At 41.0% G+C, this 18,748-nt stretch overlaps 1 long non-coding RNA gene across 1 annotated transcript in view; it reads right to left on the reverse strand.

Annotated features, from left to right (window-relative positions):
* The window catches only part of LOC132530723 (uncharacterized), a 118,966-nt gene that overhangs the window by 11,677 nt on the left and 88,541 nt on the right, over positions 1 to 18,748 (reverse strand). The window contains exon 2 of the long non-coding RNA XR_009543863.1: positions 1,873 to 2,197. This is a non-coding gene — a long non-coding RNA (uncharacterized LOC132530723). The remainder of the gene's footprint in view (positions 1 to 1,872; positions 2,198 to 18,748) is intronic.

Raw genomic sequence — 18,748 nt, forward strand, 5'->3', positions numbered from 1 at the left:
TTAGGGAAAAGGGTCAGATTCTGGCTGAGGACTTCAATAAAGTAAAGAGCCCTTGATAAAGTCGAGTCTTCTGGTAAGCAACATTTGCTTAACTTCCTACTTCTTTGAACCCTCACGCTGGGACTGCCTCCACTGGGACCCCGCCGCTGCACCTGTTTTGTTCCTTAAAGACAGGATTCTGGTTTCAAACATTCGCCTGAAGCGCAGGGTAAAATAACGCGGGCTGCGGGTGAACGTGAAGTTGAATGAGCCTGGGCGCGAGAGCCTCTCTCATCAAGGGAGGTTCCCAGGTCTCCAAGGTGCCCGCGAAGCCGCGGACCCCCGGCGCCGGAGCCCGGAGCTGCAACCGAGCCCCTCCGCGCCGTGGGCGCCGAGCCGAGGCGAGCGCGCTTGGGCCTGGCGGCCAGGGAGGGGCGGAGGCGCGCCGCGACTCAAGCGGTCGCACCCCCAGGGAAGAAGCGGCACCTCTGGCTGAGCCGGGCGAGGGGCTGCGCCCGCCCGCGGGGCGCATGCGCGCTGCCGAGAGGCTCCCGCTCCCTCCCCGCCCACCTCTCCCTCCTCCCCCTCCCCCACCACTCCCTCCTCGCCTCTCTTCCCTTCTCCTCGCCAGCGGGGAGCTGAAGTTGGGCGGATGGCAGCAAACCGGCTCCTCTAGAGGACCGAGCAGCTCAGCCTCGCGCCCCCGGACCCATCGGTGCGCTGCCCACACCTCCAGGCGACTGGGTAAGATGTTGCCTTTGATACCGAGCGGTGCTAAGTAAATGACATCAAAATGTCTGCTCTGCACCGATGGATGAATCTTTTAAAGGTGTGGGGGGGGGTGCGGAGGTGAAGGAAAGAGGGGGTGGAGAGTGCAACTGCCTGTGCCCGGGCGGGGCAGTCAGCCGGCGCGGGGGTCTCGGCGCTGCCCGCGGCGCCGCGGGAGGAAGCCCGGGCCGCGCCGCTGCTTTGGGAAGTTGGATCCCGCGTTGCAGCCTCTGCGCGGTCCGCTCGTCGCCCTCCGGCTGCTGCGGACCGGCTGGGCGAGTGTCCTGCCGGCCCAGGGAACCTTCAGTCGGGTCCCCAGCGGAGGGCTGGGCGCCTTGGGGATCCAGCAGCGAGGGCCGGGAGCGACGGGAGACCCCGCGGGGCGCGAGGACCTGCCGATTGGGGTGGCTGTTTGTTAGAAAACCGAATGTGAAATTAACAGTGTCCAATCGACCGATCACCTCGGGGTGGTATTTTCTCTTGCTTCACCTTTGGGAAAATGCAAGTGGTGAAGGTGTGAGCCAAAGGGGGTGCAAAAATGCATACCTTGAGCATAGATAAAATATCGGAGGTGTGTGGGTAGGGGGCGGGGGCCTCTTTTGTTCTTTCCCCTCCCTCTGGTCGGAGGGAAGGGAGTTCTAGTGTGCACGGCTTGAGGTAGGTTTCACAGCCTTCGAGGGGGCGAGGAGGTGGAACGCCTGCCAACCCCCTAGCCGCTGCCCGGGTGGGTGTATCCGAGGCTCTCTTGCTAGAGGTGATGATGATTCTTTTCATTATCGATAGAATTACAGTTTAACAGCGGCTTACCCGCCAGCCTTCCTCCTCTCCCTCTTCTCGTGCTGCGGCAGAGGCTGGGTGCAGACACTCGGCCGTTTCCTCTACTCCCTACCTCCCTTTCTCTGTGAAAAATGTCGGAGGACTTGAGGATGGCGGAGAGACAGAGCTGGCCTCGGCAGCCGCGGAGGGGAGATGCTCCTCGCGAGCGGGAGGCTGCTGGCAGGGCGTCCCGGGCAGCCCGCGCAGCCTTAGGAGTCGCTGGGCTCCTGGAGACAGAGCAAGGGTCGCCCGGCCAAACAGATGCCAGCCGTGCGGGGACCCGCCCTGCGCCCCGGGGCACCCACTCACCTGGGACAATCTCGGTCGCTCCGGCAAGACTGATCCTGGCTCCTGGCATAGTAGTTTTCCTAACCACTCTGACCCTTCGATAAACGTTTCCTTACTTAAAAGAGTCACTTGAAGGTTTGTCTAGAGAACTTTGCAATCTTCCCACAGTTGTTTCTTTTTCTTTTGAAAAATCGTTTTACAGCCAGACTATTTCCATCATGGGGTGGCTATCACAAACAATAGAGAGAAATCTTGTAGTTGGATTCCCATTTAGCATAAGCGTTTCTGAGACTGCCATCTGCATTTCCGGCGTTCATACATACTGGTTTTCCTGGTGATGAACCCTCTGAAAATCATTTAATTGGAGAAATGAGAAACAATTTTCACCCCTGTAATGAAAAATAATGTTTTTCTCTCGGTTTCATAGCTGCTAGACATCATGTGTGTTTAATACTTTTGAAAGCTGTGGAACACTTTGGGTAAATTATATTTGTTTCTAAAATCCTTTGTGGCAACAATAGCAGGTATCTATGAAATATACACTTTGCACTGATATCTAATGAAAAGGTGGTTTGTACTCATAAATTCAAATGAATGAGCAGTTTGACCTCCTCCAGTTAAGTTACTATTATTAAGCTGTTTCTTCTGTTAACAAGAGCTAAAACAGTAATTAGCACACTCATGGGAGAGGAGACTTATTCACTGTTTTAATAATCTTAAAAACTATATTTAAAGACCTCATGGTAGGGTAGTTTATTTACAATTTTTAGAAATGAGAAAACAAGTGTTTATCACTACAAAGGATTAGATGGTATCATTTATTAAATAAGATGAATCACCACGGCAATGGCACCTGATCTCAAGAGCCGTGGGCACTCATCCTTCCTCCTGAATTTGTAGTCTGAAAGATTAAGAGAACCACCTAATTTACAGAACAAACGACATAAGGTGTCTGTTGTGGCAGATTCTACCCTTTTTGCTCTGTTTCCTCAACTACTCCTTGGTGTTCAGTGGCCACAGGAGGGAATTAACAAGGAGGTTAATTTGCTCTTCCTGTTCGTTAATAAGGCGTCCATTTTCCTGCTCACATAGATATCTCTCTGCTTTTAGGGATCTTCCTACAGGGTCCTAATTTATTTGAACTCATAATGTTGAAAGTCTAAGTCATTATCATTTCTATGAACTTTGTATAATTTTTAATAATAATAATTAAAAAAAACCCAAAACATTCCTTAACGTTTCTTACCACTAGGGCTAGGAGCTTTGAAGAAAAGGAGACATGTACATATCCTCACCCACATGACATTATTATAACAGCCAAATCTAAAACTAAATTGATAAAAATTCTGGTTGACTCACAGACTAAAAAGCAAGAAAGCATTTACCTGTTAACTTACAGTTGTAGAGATAGTGGCCTTCATAGTAGAAGCCCATTTGCTGCAAGGCATGGGCTTTTCTGGAAAAGTGAAAGGTGGACATGGATAAGGAAATGTGGAGCGAAGATGGACGGGAACCCATCCAACGGCATTCCTGCTGAGAAGCCTTTTTCTGATAGTGCATCTCTGCTTACTTAACAAGGAAAATATTGCACCATGCAGAAGGGCAAATGCAAGGACCACTGTATACCCAGTGGATGAGAATAATTCTATGTGATGTTAAAAAGCATTTTATTTCATCTGATTACTACAGGTAGAGTATAAGCATGAATTCACTGTAGAGGCTTAAAACTGTATGACATTTCCAGGGGGTGTCCTGGATCCTCGGAAATATTATACGTTTTTATGGAAGGCTTAAAGAAATAAAAGTGTCCTTAGATGTAAGTAGCTAGGTCGTTGCTTTTTGTTTGTTTGTTTGTTTTTGTTTTGTTTTTGCGGTACGCGGACCTCTCACTGTTGTGGCCTCTCCCGTTGCGGAGCACAGGCTCCGGACGCGCAGGCTCAGCGGCCATTGTTCACGGGCCCAGCTGCTCTAAAGGCATGTGGAATCTTCCCGGGCCGGGGCATGAACCCGTGTCCCCTAGCATCGGCAGGCGGACTCTCAACCACTGCGCCACCAGGGAAGCCCTGCCAGGACGTTTGATATTAGATTGATAGATACTCTCACCCTCACTATCTCTTCCCATCTCCACTTACCCCCCAGAGACTTCCCTAATATCCAAAGAAATTCCTTTATACTGTTATTCCTGCTGTGGTGCCGATACCTAGCACAATATCCGGCAAAAGGCAAGTGTTAAATAAGAACTTATTCAATTAATAAATTTTGCAGAACTGGCATGGTTCACAGAAGACTTCCAAGATTTTTACTGTTTTTTTTTTAGAAGCGTGATCATATTCATTACCAAATGTACTACATCTTTGGAGGAAACCATTTTGAGAATTGTCACTTTGTGAATATGCATGTTTTTCCTATAATATTTCTATTGTTGATCTGTTTCCAAACAAAGTTTAAATTACCTGTGGGCAGGCATGGACATGATGAACATGAGCTTTGGGTCAAGTTGACCTTAGCTTTTGTCCTGGCTCCTCCATTGAATAGCTCTGTCGCCATGGTCAAGTTACTTACCAGCTCTGAGCCTCAGTTTCTTCAGATATAACAGCAGGGATAGAGACCCACTTCCTAAGATGTTTGCAAGCATAAATGTGATGCAATGTGTATAAAGTGCTGAACATGTGCCTCGCATGTTTCCCAATATCTAAAGAACCGCTATTGAACATATGGGGAAATTTACCACAGGTTCGTTTCCTATGAATAAGTGGGACATTTTTTAAAGAATTAGAATCATATTGTAGAGCTTCATACTTGCTTTTTTAAACAATTGACATTACTTTGTTGACGTTTCCCAAGAAATTGGAATTTTTAATATAATTTAGTGACTGCAAAATAATTCACCTTATAGCTGTCAATTTATTTGGCTATTCTTTCTTTTTTGAATGTTGACATTATTTACCATATTTCACTGTTTTAACTGATGTGCATCCTAAGGTGTAGGATTTGTCTGCGTATCTATGGCATTTTTTCCTTTAGTCTTGCTACTTAGAACATCTAGTTCTCACCAACAAAATATCATCTTTTAAAAACTCTTTGCTGGGCTTCCCTGGTGGCGCAGTGGTTGAGAGTCCGCCTGCTGATGCAGGGCACACGGGTTCGTGCCCCGGTCCGAGAAGATCCCACATGTCGCGGAGCGGCTGGGCCCGTGAGCCATGGCCGCTGAGCCTGCGCGTCCGGAGCCTGTGCTCCGCAACGGGAGAGGCCACAACAGTGAGAGGCCCACATACCGCAAAAAAAAAGAACAAAAAAAACCTCTTTGCTAAATCTAAATGCCCATGGACAGATGAATGGATAAAGAAGATATGGTACATATATATAATGGAATATTACTCAGCCATAAAAAGAAATGAAATTGGGTCATTGGTAGAGATGTGGATGGACCTAGAGTCTGTCATGCAGCGTGAAGTAAGTCTGAAAGAGAAAAACAAATATCGTATATTAACACATATATTGGAATGTAGAAAGATGAACCTATTTGCAGGGAAGGAATAGATACGCAGACATAGAGAACAGACATGTGGACATGGGTGTGGGGGAAGGGGAGTGTGGGATGAATTGGGAGATTAGGTTTGACATAAATACACTATCATGTGTAAAATAGATAGCTAGTGGGAACCTGCAGTATAACACAGGGAGCTCAGCTCCGTACTCTGTGATGACCTAGATGGGTGGGATGGGGGGGAAGGGAGGGAGGTCCAAGGGGGAGGGGATATAGGTATACATATAGCTGATTCACTTCATTGTACAGCAGAAACTAACCCAACATTGTAAAGCAATTATATGCCAATAAAAAATAAATAAAAAAATTGTGCTAACTTGATAGATGAAAATGATATTTTTATTATTATATTTTTATTTTTATTATATTTTTATTATTATTATTTATTATTATATTATTATTATAATATTTATATTAATTCCTTGGTTACTAATTAATTATATTAATTCCTTGGTTACTAAGAATGCTGATAACTTTTTTGACATGCTTATAGCCATTTTTGTCTCGAAGATCGCTTGGTCAAGTCTTCTGCCCATTTTTCCATTGTATTCTGAATGATTTTATTATTTGAGTGCGAATGTTAATTTTAAAAGACAAGGCAAAAGCAAAGAAAGGAAATGCTTAGTGACAAAGAAGACACGTGGCAAAGACTACAGAGATCTTTGTGGTTGAATGGCTCTAGCTCAAATGGAGTGGCACAAACATTACCAAAGGCTGGAGACGGACCAGCCACAGCATTAGGGCTGCTATGTTGTCCATAACATACTGCCACCTGCCACCATGCTGGGGCCTTCCAAAGTGCACAGTTCCTTTTACTAGTTGACGTCTGTCATTCTTCTGTTTGGGTACTATGCACACACACTCACACCTTATTAACAAGAAGCATGTACATCACATGACAAGCTCTCAGATTTTCATTGATTGTTTCTGCCAGTTTTGAGTTTTCCTGAGATAAATGAGATTGAAAGGAAATATGGGAGTAGATGGAGGTCCTCTAGAGCATTCATTGAAGTTTCTCATCAGAATGAAATCAATTAAGCTTCATTATAAGGCCATGTCATATTAGAATCCTGTCATCTCATTTTTAAACTGGAGGTGAAATTTAAATATTTAAAAGTTGAGACTAATCTAGTACCTTAATGAGCTCTCTATCTGTAGTGTTTCACACGATTCAGTGCTCTGATAAGTTCCCGGTTTTGAATTTTTAAATTCTGTGACTATTGACAAATTTGGTTTCAGAAGCTTAAATATTTAGCTTGGAAAATCTATAAAGTCCCTTAGATATTAAACTACCTAGAAAGGATAAAATTTTATAATTTTTGCTGGTTCCAGTTTATCAAATATAGTAAAGCCTCAGTAATTCAGAATCAGCGAACCTGGAATCTATAATGAACAGGAGGCCCCTGTAGGAGGAGCAGTGAGCTTTGGTGGAACAGAAAAGCTCCTTTCAAATAGAACTGGATTTGAGTTCTTGCTCTACTGTTTTCTAGATGTGCAGGCTTTTTCATTGAATTATATAAATGCTTTATACTTGAAATTCTAGAATGAGTAATAAACATCTAAAATCTCTCTGAATTCCTTAAACTTTGTATTTGATATTTTTCAAAAAAAATCTCTGTGTCAGTAAATATAACTTTATTATAAACAATGAATGTGGTTCACAAAGCAAATATTTACTTCCTTGGATTAGGTCACAGCCTTTTCACAGCACTTCTGATTGGCTATTGAAATACAAAGGTTTTAATTCAAGTGCCATGGCATTAAAAGAAAACAGACACAACCCAGGGGAAATTATGACATAAATGAAACGAGCAGGTAAGTGTTTATTTCATTTCTTTAATTATCTCGGGTCTTCCCAATGGCATCGTGAGTTAAATCCAGTGAGAACCTTTTGTGAAAGTTGACAACACTGTCTGTATCTCTAGTATCAATAAACGGTAGGGGCTTGTTTTTTTGGTATATTATGACAGGATATCTAGAGATTTTAGGAGTCCATTTTGTTTCTAGGAAAACTACCCCATGTCTCCACCCTGTTTCCCTCAACCCTTCTACTTTTTTCAGGCTTCAATGAATCAAAATCAACAAATATTTGAAAGTCTGCTATAAGAAAAGTAGCAAGCTATGCGATTTAATTTAGAGGGTGTGAAAAAGCATATGGAAAATTGCCCTTGAAAGAAAGAGACTTTAGAAGCAGCTTATGCAATTTGGTAGAAAGAGTGCAAATTTTGGATTCAAATAACCAGAGATTTGGCCTTAACTTTGTTGAGCCTTAGTGTCATTATCTGTAAATTAAAGACTGATTGTACATACCTTAAAAATGTTGAGGGAGTAAGTGAAATTATGTCCATAATTTGTCATGTATTGACAATCACTATGCAACTGTTATATACTGTACTAGAATTAAATAATGAAAAATAAACCCAAGAATAATTAAAATAATAAATAAAATAATTAAAATAAACCCAAGAAACATCCTGTAGATAAGTGCTTGAAGGAATGTTCATTTCTTACCAGTATTTGTCTTAACTAATGGGTCCTTATTCATGTTGAGGCTGCTCTCCATGTGTCTGCTGTGTAATTCTTTCCTGACCAACTTGTTTAACCAACCTGTTAAGTGAACATTCATTCATTCATAAAATTCTTGAGCACCTACTATGTGCCAGGCTCTGTGATATGATTTTGGATGCAGAAAAATGCTTAAACATGGCCCCTTTCCACAAGTTCACATAGAAGCTTCTTCAACTTAGTATTATTTTGCTTTCATCGGGTGAGCACTGGTCATTCTAAGTTTACAAGTCATAACTAGATACGACATGGAAGGAATGAGCAAGGATCTCCTTCGGATTTAGGAATTTTAGGCCCGTTGACCTCAAAGTGTAGAAATATCTGCTCCTTCTACACTTGGAGGTCAGTGAGCCTAAAAGCTGCTAAGCAGAGGCTCAGATAAGGGAAAGGGAGAACAGGAAGTGGCTCTGCTGGTGGATGACTTACCATCCACCACCATGTCCAAACAACAGAAGGCTCGAGGCTCAGCCCTCCCCAACTCCCAATTCTCCCTCATTAAAGTGAACAAATTGTCTGCATATGTGTACTGTGCCATTTTCCCCCTCACCTAAAGGCTACCCTGGGTAATCATCATCATATAATTTCAGGTATGTTAAAATGTTGGGTGAGGGGGTGAGCAAAGGGAGATAGCGAAAGTGATAGCCCCACCCTTCCTAAGGATCTGCATTTCCCATACAATAAAAATATTATAATTTTTTATCCCGATATTATTGCAGTTCTTTCATTGATAACAATCTTTTTGTAATATAGTAAGTTGACCAGAAATCCAGAATAATCTTTTCAGATATGAAAAGAAAAACCACATTTGATTTTGAAGAAAACCATCTTCAGCACCTACTTGTTGAAATCACTAGAGTGATCTCGAAATCCAGCAACTGGATTTATCCTGATCTAGGATGATTTGATACCATTTATAAAGTCAAAGTAAAGACTTCAAGTCCTTCCTAGCAAAATGTTGTGAACATACAGTTAAATTGCCTGTATATGGTGATGAAAGATATTGACATTATGAATGAATTAACTTGAAAGTAAGCTAAACCCTCATTTCAGCCACCAAATTTAACTCGCTAATCATTAAACCTTTAATTAGGCTGTCAATAAGTAACTATATGTGCTAATTTGGGGTTTCAACCTATTTCTTTCTCAATTTATTTCACTCAGCACCACCATACAGCATTTTGCTGGTGACCTATGAGTTTAGCATGGTCAAGACTCACTAGAGGGCTTCCCTGGTGGCGCAGTGGTTGAGAGTCCGCCTTCCGATGCAGGGGACACGGGTTCGTGCCCCGGTCCGGAAAGATCCCACATGCCGCGGAGCGGCTGGGCCCGTGAGCCATGGCCACTGAGCCTGTGCGTCCGGAGCCTGTGCTCCGCAACGGGAGAGGCCGCCACAGTGAGAGGCCCGCGTACCACAAAAAAAAAAAGACTCACTAGATAAAAGCACAGGAAAAATGAATATCTTTTTTGAAGGCACTAAGGCATGGTTATGCTATAAAGCAATATAATAACCAATATAACTTATAAACTGTTATGACTAACTGAATGCTGCATTTTGAATTAGAGTATTAAATACTTTAATGTAAATTAGAGTACTAAATACTCCTGTGTAAATTGAAATATAAAATTTTTCCTTCCCTACTGTTTGGGTGGAGTGTAACATTTCACTCCCCCATTTCTCTCTTACAGTGTTACTAGCAGCAGTAGTAGTAATAGTAGTAGAGATATTTCTACAGAGATAAATTGAAGAGGAAGGAATATAAATTCTTTTTGTACATCAAACACTTTACAGAAAAATAGGTGTTTATGTTATTTTATATAATTTTTAGGATAGTCACACAATTTTGTGCCTGAAATTTAAAACATCAAGAACTCAGATGTTAAATCTGTCAGGGAAAAACACGAAAACAAAAAAAAACCCTGCTGTTTTATTTCATTCTGCTGATCAAGAATAAACTAGCCTACTGTTCCTATATTAATTCACTTGCTTCTCAGAATAATCCTATGAAGTAGGTTCTGTCATGTTGGTCTGTCTCTCTTCATTTTATAAACAAGGAAACTGAAGCAAAGAAAAGTTAAATAACTTGCCCAGAATTAGTCGCTATTAAGTGGCAGCCTGTGTCTTTAACTTCATTTCTGTGGATTCTAAGACTTGATCCTCAAGACCAGGGGTTGGCAAATCACAGCCAATGGGCAAACATCTGGCCCACTGCCTATTTTTGTTAATAAAGTTTTATTGGAACAGACACACACACACACACACACACACACACACAAGAATAAACTGGCCTGATTGTCATATCTCTGCTAGTTTATGAATAAATGATGTTGGCAATTTTGATTCAAGCTATTAGAGCCCGTGTTTTCTTCATCAGCTCATGTCCAGTAATCTGAATTTTTGCTGCTGAAGAAATATTTCAGACTAAATTACTTTTAGTAAATCCAGTGTTTAATGACCCACCTATATTTATATAAATGATGGATTTAGTTGAAGGATATATTTATGTATAATTTTAAATGCTGAAAACCAAGGGCTAGAGAAATCCTTGTATACTGGAATAGTTGCAAAATTTAATATTTTGAAAAGATGTTTTATGTGTCAATGTTTGAGACTATGGGTGTGTTTTCCCTTTTTGTTTATGGGTTGAGAGCAGGAAATAACTGACCTGATGCCTGTGCAATCATAGCCAAGCGCTGGGGAGGGGATGATACATACTTGAGAATCCAAGAGGAGACACCAGTGATGTAAGAAAGAAAGTCAAGTAAAAAGCAGGAAGGCTGGACTCAGAAAACGAGACTATTAGCTAAAATCTTATTACATCTTAAGGTATAATATCATTCAGTCATTATTATGTAACTCTGCTGTATTATGTAACCACCTCCAGTTTCATAAATTCGTGTGACCTAATCTTAAGATGGTAATTTTTTCCATTAATTCAGTAATTTCATTGACTGAACATCTGAGTAATACAAGTGGTGTTTCGTGAGGTAGAATTTCATTAAATAAATGTTCATTCCAGGAAGGAAAAACTGTACAGAACTTTTCTTGACCTGACATAGATTATGTTGAATAGTTACAAAATTCTTGTAGGTGATACCCCAATTCAACCACATTGATAAAAAAAATCTGCTCCAAATTTTCTATTTAAGTGGAACTACTCCTAAATCCATCTTCTATAAAGTTAACTTTATTTTTGTGACATAAAGGGATCTTTACACTTTGCTTTATAATACCAGCAATGAATAAATGCACCTGTGAAGCTTTGCTTTATTGAGCAGTGGGCAGTACAATGACTTAATATCTAAACTATTTATTAAGACTTCGGGGGAGTGACAAGAGTGCTTGAAGGAGATTATTTTTAAGGACATGTGGATTTATGGCTTAGTAGGAACACTGAAAATACTTATTTAGTGAAGCTGCTTATTATAGCCAAAATCAGCGTTGGCACTGAGTGTACTGGCCTCTGACCACTAGCCCCAGGAAAGTCCCAGTCTGGTTAGATCTCAGGAAAAAAGAAGGAGGTCATGTGCTTGAAAGTAGAGCTCACAATCTAAAAAATTAAATTATGAACAGGCAGAAATGATGGAAAGAGAGAGTAGTCTTTTGGTGCACCTATAAATATGCCTGCGTGGGTCTGATTTTCCAAGTGTTTGCGTTCGATTCACAACTTGCCTTCACGTTCAGCTACTTATTCCTTTCATCCTTTTTGTTTCCTGCCTCCTTATTCACAATTAATGCAACTAACTAGAGCCTTACTCCGGAATTGGGAATAGTGTAATTAAATAAATCATAGCCAAGGCTAAAGGAAACTAAAGACTAGTTGAAGAAAGAAAATATGTATGTAAATTGGGATTACTGTTATATTCTACGAGTGAAATAAAATGCTGTGAGGAACTTTAGATTCATTTTAAATGGCCAGACCAGGATCTGGCAAAAGTGTTTTTGAGGTGGTAATATTTTCTCAAACTATTGAAAGTCAGAATTTTTTTTAACATCTTTATTGAAGTATAATTGCTTTACAATGGTGTGTCAGTTTCTGCTGTATAACAAAGTGAATTAGCTATACATATTGTATATATGTGCCACATCTTCTTTATCCATTCATCTGTTGATGGACACTTAGGTTGTGAAAGATGGAAATTTGACAGGCAAAGAATAGCCTTCCAGGCTCAAAGATAATGTAAAGAAAAAAAAGCACAGGACTAGGAAAAGTTGAAAAATACTTTGTGGCGCAGTTTTCCAAAAATATATAGTACATGCAGGAAATCACAGGATGAAGCCAAGAAGAAGACAGATACTGGCAGGTGTTAATATCCAAGTGAAAAGCTAGCATTGTCCTTGACAGACCCAGAGCGCCATGGGCACCATATGAGTAGAGGATTACAGGGTGAGGATTGCGCATGTCAGGTCTGGGCAGTGGGGAGGAGAAAGGCAGCAGGAAGACGGGTTCAGCTGTCCAAGCGAGAGAAGATGAGGCCTGAACTGGGAAACGGCCAAAGGCCAACCCAAGGCAGTAGGAAGATGATGTCATGAAATCACGTTCCGCTCAGAGCCTTCAGGATTTGGTCGCCAATGAGATTTAGAAGATGTGAAAAGACCCTTAAAGCTGATATAGAAGATTTGAGCCTGTGTATCTAGGTAATACAGATGCCATTAAGACCTGGAGAAACCAAACTGATGAAGAAGTTAGGGAGGAAACAAGCTGAGTTCAGCTTGGGGAAGGGTTTGCCACACCCATCAGAGTTCTAGCAGATGTTTCCCAGGCTGTGGATTAAACGCCTGCTTGATTCAGTAGGAAGCAACAGGTCTGCTCTTAAGCTATGTCAATAGAGGCACAGAGTGTCTAGAATGAAGTTGATGACACTTCTGCAGTATTCTGCATTTTTCAAACCATAACTAGAATACTGTTGTGAACTTCTTTCCTCTGGACACCGTGGTTAGAGGTTTGCGATACAAAGCCAGTAATTCATGTGAGAAGTGATTATTGGAGGCATTTGTACTTTCTTAAGCTGGAATAGAGTGGTCCCCCTAGAGAATATGTGTGTTTCTCCATTTGGAGAAGAGCCATGTGAAATGATTAGACTCATTTTAAATTGCCCCAGTGACATAACGGGAATAATAAAACCATATGGCAGAGTTGTAAGCAGATAATACGGGCAATGCCCTGGCACGCATTTGGCATTTAATGCATCTTAGCTCCTACTGCTCCTCTTAAAAATAGCATTAGAACCAGTGGGCACATGTCACTGAGATAGATTTTGCCATCCTGTTAGGAATAACTTTAAAAGTCAAGGCTGGCTTCGTAGATGGGCTGCCTTGAGAAGTGGTAAGTTTACTGTCAAATGCCCAGTGGACAAAACTGGCAGAGATGTTATAGAGGAGCGTTAAGGGGTTAGGAGGGGAGAACTGCAAAAGGCTTCATTCTGACTCCAAGGTGCAAATCGCTCCAGGGAATTTGGAATGCAAACTCAGGAGAGAGGCTAGAGCTAGAAATAAACCTTGAACATCTTTTCCTCAGAGGTGACAGTAGTAAGTGATTGCCAAAGGAAAACGTGTAGAGAGCAGTGAGAGCTTAGAATAGAATCCTGGAGGATATCTACATTGAATGAGCATGTGGTAAAAGAAGGAAACTAAAATACATACACACATATATATATACATTCATACATAAGATGGTCAGAGTGAAAAAAGAAGTGTTAAAAAGAGAATGAAGACACTGTAGTATACCACGAAACCAAGGAAGTGGAATTGTTTTTAACCAATTTTCTTCATATTTATAGTAATCTTCTAAAAAGATCGGAAAAAGGAGACAGTTTAAAGAAGGAAGAGCAGCTGAGTTATGTCATGTGGCAGAAAGGGTAAGTTCAGGACCAAGGCAACACGTTAGATTTTGCAACGAGGAAGTTCCTTGTGATTGTCTAGAAAGCACTTGTGATTAATGATTTATACACTTTCTATTTCCCAAAGGTTTGAGGCAGCTTAAATAAAAGCACTTTCACAGAGGGCGATGAAAATTAAACAAAACAAAGATAAGAAGCCACAAAGAGAAATAAATGGGGGGAGAGGGTGAACGGCCACAAGACATGGGTAGGATTGTCATCATAACAGGAGCGATACATTTCAGCTCTGAGGTTCCAGCAGCCAAAATAAAAGGGTTTACAGGACAGGTTACCTAGAACCCGTTAATGAAAGAAAACAGTTTTTCAGGAGTTTTGGGTTCTTTTTCCCCCAGCACTAAGTTTTGTGAATTGTATATTCTATGGATTCTTAGATAAGGAACAGTGACATATTAGACAGTGGGGTCAACAGTGGTTCTGCTGGATCAGGTGCAGGCTTGCTTTGAATTGCTGTTTCTTTTTTAAGCCCTTGAAGGTCAAGTATATAGTATTAAGATGAAGTCTGTAAAAGCCAGTAAGGCACTGATCATTTTAGACGAGCCGGACATCTGGATACTCCTGAGTCTGAAAAATTGCATATAAAATAGCATTAGAGATGAGGGCATCCTACACAGGAGATGAGGACAGTTCCAGGTACGTGGGGGAGAGAGGGCACTATATGCCTTGCAACCTCAGGTCCTTTGCACATCCCACCCCCTCTACCTAAACAACTGTCCTCCTGATCGTTCTCATCACCCACATTTCAGTTCAAATGTCACCTCTTTAAAGAGACCTTTTCTGTACTCTCTAATGTTGGCCCTTTTTTATTCCTTCCTTCATCTGTCACTTTTTAATAATAACCTGCTTTATTTAATTCATGGCACTTACTGCACTGTTAAGTTATTTTATTTATTACCAGTCTCCCTCCTTCCAACAGAGAGGATGTAAATTAGTACACCAGACAATGCCAGGAACAGAGTAGGTGCAGCATATGTGGAAGGAAGGAATGTTCTGTGGATGGGGGGGGGACTCAGTTCAGTATCGATGTGATAAACTAAATGGATGGTAGTTCTGGCAGCGGAGTAAATTCTCCCTGAAGTGCGAGCTGAGAGGAGGAAGATGATTATGATCGTGACACATTTCGTACTGGGAATTTTAAGAACACTGGGGCTTGGAAGAAGAGCACAGATTCTCTGTACATTTTCCTTTCCACTCACGAAGCAGGGGTACTGATATGAATGGTATGTTCATGAACATTCATTCATTGATCAGGGTTCTAAGGGGAGGAGCTTAGGGAAGCATACAAAGGGCCCTACATTGTGGCAAATTCCCTTTTCTTCTACTTTTGGATAAGACTGTTTAACATTACCCACTTAACTCTTCTTTTTTTTTTTTTTTTGCGCGGGCCTCTCACTGTTGTGGCCTCTCCCGTTGCGGAGCACAGGCTCCGGACGCGCAGGCTCAGCGGCCATGGCTCACGGGCCCAGCCGCTCCACGGCATGTGGGATCTTCCTGGACCCAGGCACGAACCCGCGTCCCCTGCATCGGCAGGCGGACTCTCAACCACTGCGCCACCAGGGAAGCCCCCCAGTTAACTTTTGAAGAACATCTTTCAAAAATATCGTATGTTATTTTAGCATAAATAACAGTTGCAGGACTCTTTCTAAAAGTAAATAGCTATTAGGTGCCTCTCCTGTTATGATCCCTCCCGGCAACGAACAATAAAACCCCTATTATGTTAAGGAGTGTCATTGTTGGGGGAGGGGGCACGTGTATGTTGGCAGCCCAAGGAATGCATCAAAAGGTAAGGTAGATAGTTAGTGGGAAACAGCCACATAGCACAGGGAGATCAGCTCGGTGCTTTGTGACCACCTAGAGGGGTGGGATAGGGAGGGTGGGAGGGAGGGAGACGCAAGAGGGAAGAGATATGGGAACATATGTATATGTATAACTGATTCACTTTGTTATAAAGCAGAAACTAACACACCATTGTAAAGCAGTTATACTCCAATAAAGATGTAAAAAAATATATATATGGCCTCAAGTATAAATCAAGTCGCTGACATACAAATAGGAAAGCAGAGGTGCCCATTGAGAGAAGCTCCTGCATACTGGAGAGGAAACTGGACCCAACTGATGCAAGACTGAGGCCAGAATAGGAGGTGAGCCTGAGAACACATGGAGCATAGACTAGTTGTTTGAACGAACTAGGGAGAGGAGAGGACTAAATAGAGAAGAGGTCATGGCAGCTTGAGGTGGGCAGCAGAACCCAGGAAAACTTGTTTTCAACATTTATTTTAGGTTTGGAAAGGACTAGGGTTGTTGGCAGTGAGAAGCAAAATTATCAATGGAGAAGGTTTGGGGAGAATGCCATGAAATTTCTTGGAGCGCCGATTTTATTCATTCCTGAGAAATGTAAAATGTTTCTATGTCAAAATAAAAACAAATATTAGGAAACAGCATATAATATTTATCATTCATTCATTCATTTAATGTTAGACCTAATGCTTAGAAGGAATTTTGATTATTTGAGCCCTATTTTGGGCTTTGCTTCCAGACTCTAAGGTACAAGTCTGGCATTTTAGAGGTAGTGGAATTTCCCCAAAGTTATGGACAGGCAAGGGATTTTAGAATCATAGAGCGTAATAAGCTCAAAAGGCACCTTGAAACTATCTGAGTCCACAAAAATAATGGGTTCTTTTTTTCCATCATCTCCTCATCTCAAATATTTTAACTCATAGGCAGAAGAAAGATGTCGTGGGACAAATATTACAAATTGTTTTTTTTTCCTAATGGCTTTACTGGAAGCATCCAAAATGACAAAAAGTGTTTTCAGCTTAGAAGAAGGCAGAATAAAAAAAATAATCTAGTTTTCCTTGCATACTGAATGAGGAATTTTGATCATATTAACTATATTACTTAGTCATTGACCAAATGTTTGGCTGTTAAAATAAACAAGTAAACAAAGAATTTCCTACTTATAGTTTGTTAAATTGTTCCACAAGGGGATGTTGATCTAACAAGTGTTGCCTTTGTGTAATGAGCAAAAGTAAATTACTGTAGTTTTGACCAGGTATGAATCCAAGTTTCAGAACGAAAATGAGTGTCAAAAGATGTCACAAATTCATTGGGAAAGCAGCTTTTTGAATGCAATATGAAATAAGGTTGATTTTCATATACGTTCATTCTCTTATTTGAAGGCAGAGTAGTGAACTGTCATTCAAAAGTAGAGAGATAAACAGGAAATTGAAGTTCAGATAATAGAAATTAAAGGAAGAAATCAGTGTTTAACTGCAGCTCTTTCAGAAACCAAATTTGCCTTCTGTAATGTTTTGTGGTTGGTTGTTTCTAATGTCCCACTCCATCTGGCTTCCATAGGAAAACCGGGGAAGGAAGAACAAGTGATTCTGGAAAAAAGTTGTAAAGTAAAAGGAATTGATGCTGAATAAGAGGCAGAATTTTTACATATGGTTCATCCAGTGAAGTTTCTCTTTTAACAAATGCTTATTGAGCATCTACTATGTGCCAGGCTCTGTTCTTGGAGATTCAGATTTATTAGAGGACAAAACAGACAAAAATGCCTGCTTCCATGAAGCGTATATGTTTGATCTTTGATTTTTTTAATTGACTGATAGAGGGAATCCTTTGTAAAAGCATTCAGGGTCCTTTGTGAAGCTGGGTTATCAAATATATGTACAGACAATGTATTACTAATAGTATATAGTATATGCATATGTTATATATATATTTTTTCTTTTACTCCTCCATTAATTGCAAATAAATGAGGCTAAATGAGAGAGTACCAAAGGCATAGTGGCTGTATCAGACTGAAATATAATGGGAATTTTCTACATTTAATTCTTTAAGAAACTGACATGACATCAGTCCATTTCGAATCAATATATTGTACTACTCCAAATATATTAATTGCAGTTCAGAAGATACCAGAATGAGAGGTCAGAGGAAGGAGAGTCCACTATCCTGCCTTCTCTCATTCAAGGAAATATAGAGCTGATAACATCGCAAGTTCTGGGCACCAGGGGGAGAAGTGAGCTCATTTTTCTTAGGCTAGAAATCTGACTTCCCTCCAGGAATTTCCCAGGAGTGAGCTGCCTATTTCATCCTTATCCCTTAGCTGTTTCTTGCATTTGCCTGCCAAACTTGCTTCCTAGTGTTCTGGGCTCTGAGGTATATTTCAGAGAATTTAGAGCACAATTCACTAGTGTAGAATTTTGAGGAACATCAGAAAATTTAGATCACATTTAACAGAGGTAGAAAACCAAAAGGAATATGTTCCTGAAATGTCTATTTAGGCAATAAGATACGAATGCAGTTTTACTGTGTCTGAGCTCTCGGAAAAAATTGTATATGGAAGCAGCATAATGTGCAGAGCCAGAATGGGAGTGAAATGAATGAAAATGAATAAAGTTGTAAAAGAGAAGAGGCAGCTTAAAATTATGAGGAAGGATGTAGTCCTTTTCTTTTTCTTTTTTTTTTTTTGACAGGTGTTTAGCAGATTGCCCTATAACTGAGTTTCCAATTATGTTATAGGAGAAACAATATTTTCTAAAAGAACTCACATGAAGCAATCTGACCTCCCCTTTTACCTGTGATTTGTTTTAGTTCATAATGACATATGCAGAATCACAGAATGGCTTTGTTTTCAAGGATGGCATTGAAGCAAGAACTGATGAACTATCAAGAGCTGTTAGGGATTTGATCACTACCAAGGGGAAATGATGGAAAGATGTTAGGGATTTGATCGCTACCAAGAGGAAATGATGGAAAGATGTTAGGGATTTGATCGCTACCAAGGGGAAATGACGGAAAGATGTTAGGGATTTGATCGTTACCAAGGGGAAATGACGGAAAGATGTTAGGGATTTGATCGCTACCAAGAGGAAATGATGG

This window comes from Lagenorhynchus albirostris, chromosome 12 (assembly GCF_949774975.1).
Source record: "Lagenorhynchus albirostris chromosome 12, mLagAlb1.1, whole genome shotgun sequence".
In the NCBI taxonomy this organism is placed as follows: domain Eukaryota; kingdom Metazoa; phylum Chordata; class Mammalia; order Artiodactyla; family Delphinidae; genus Lagenorhynchus; species Lagenorhynchus albirostris.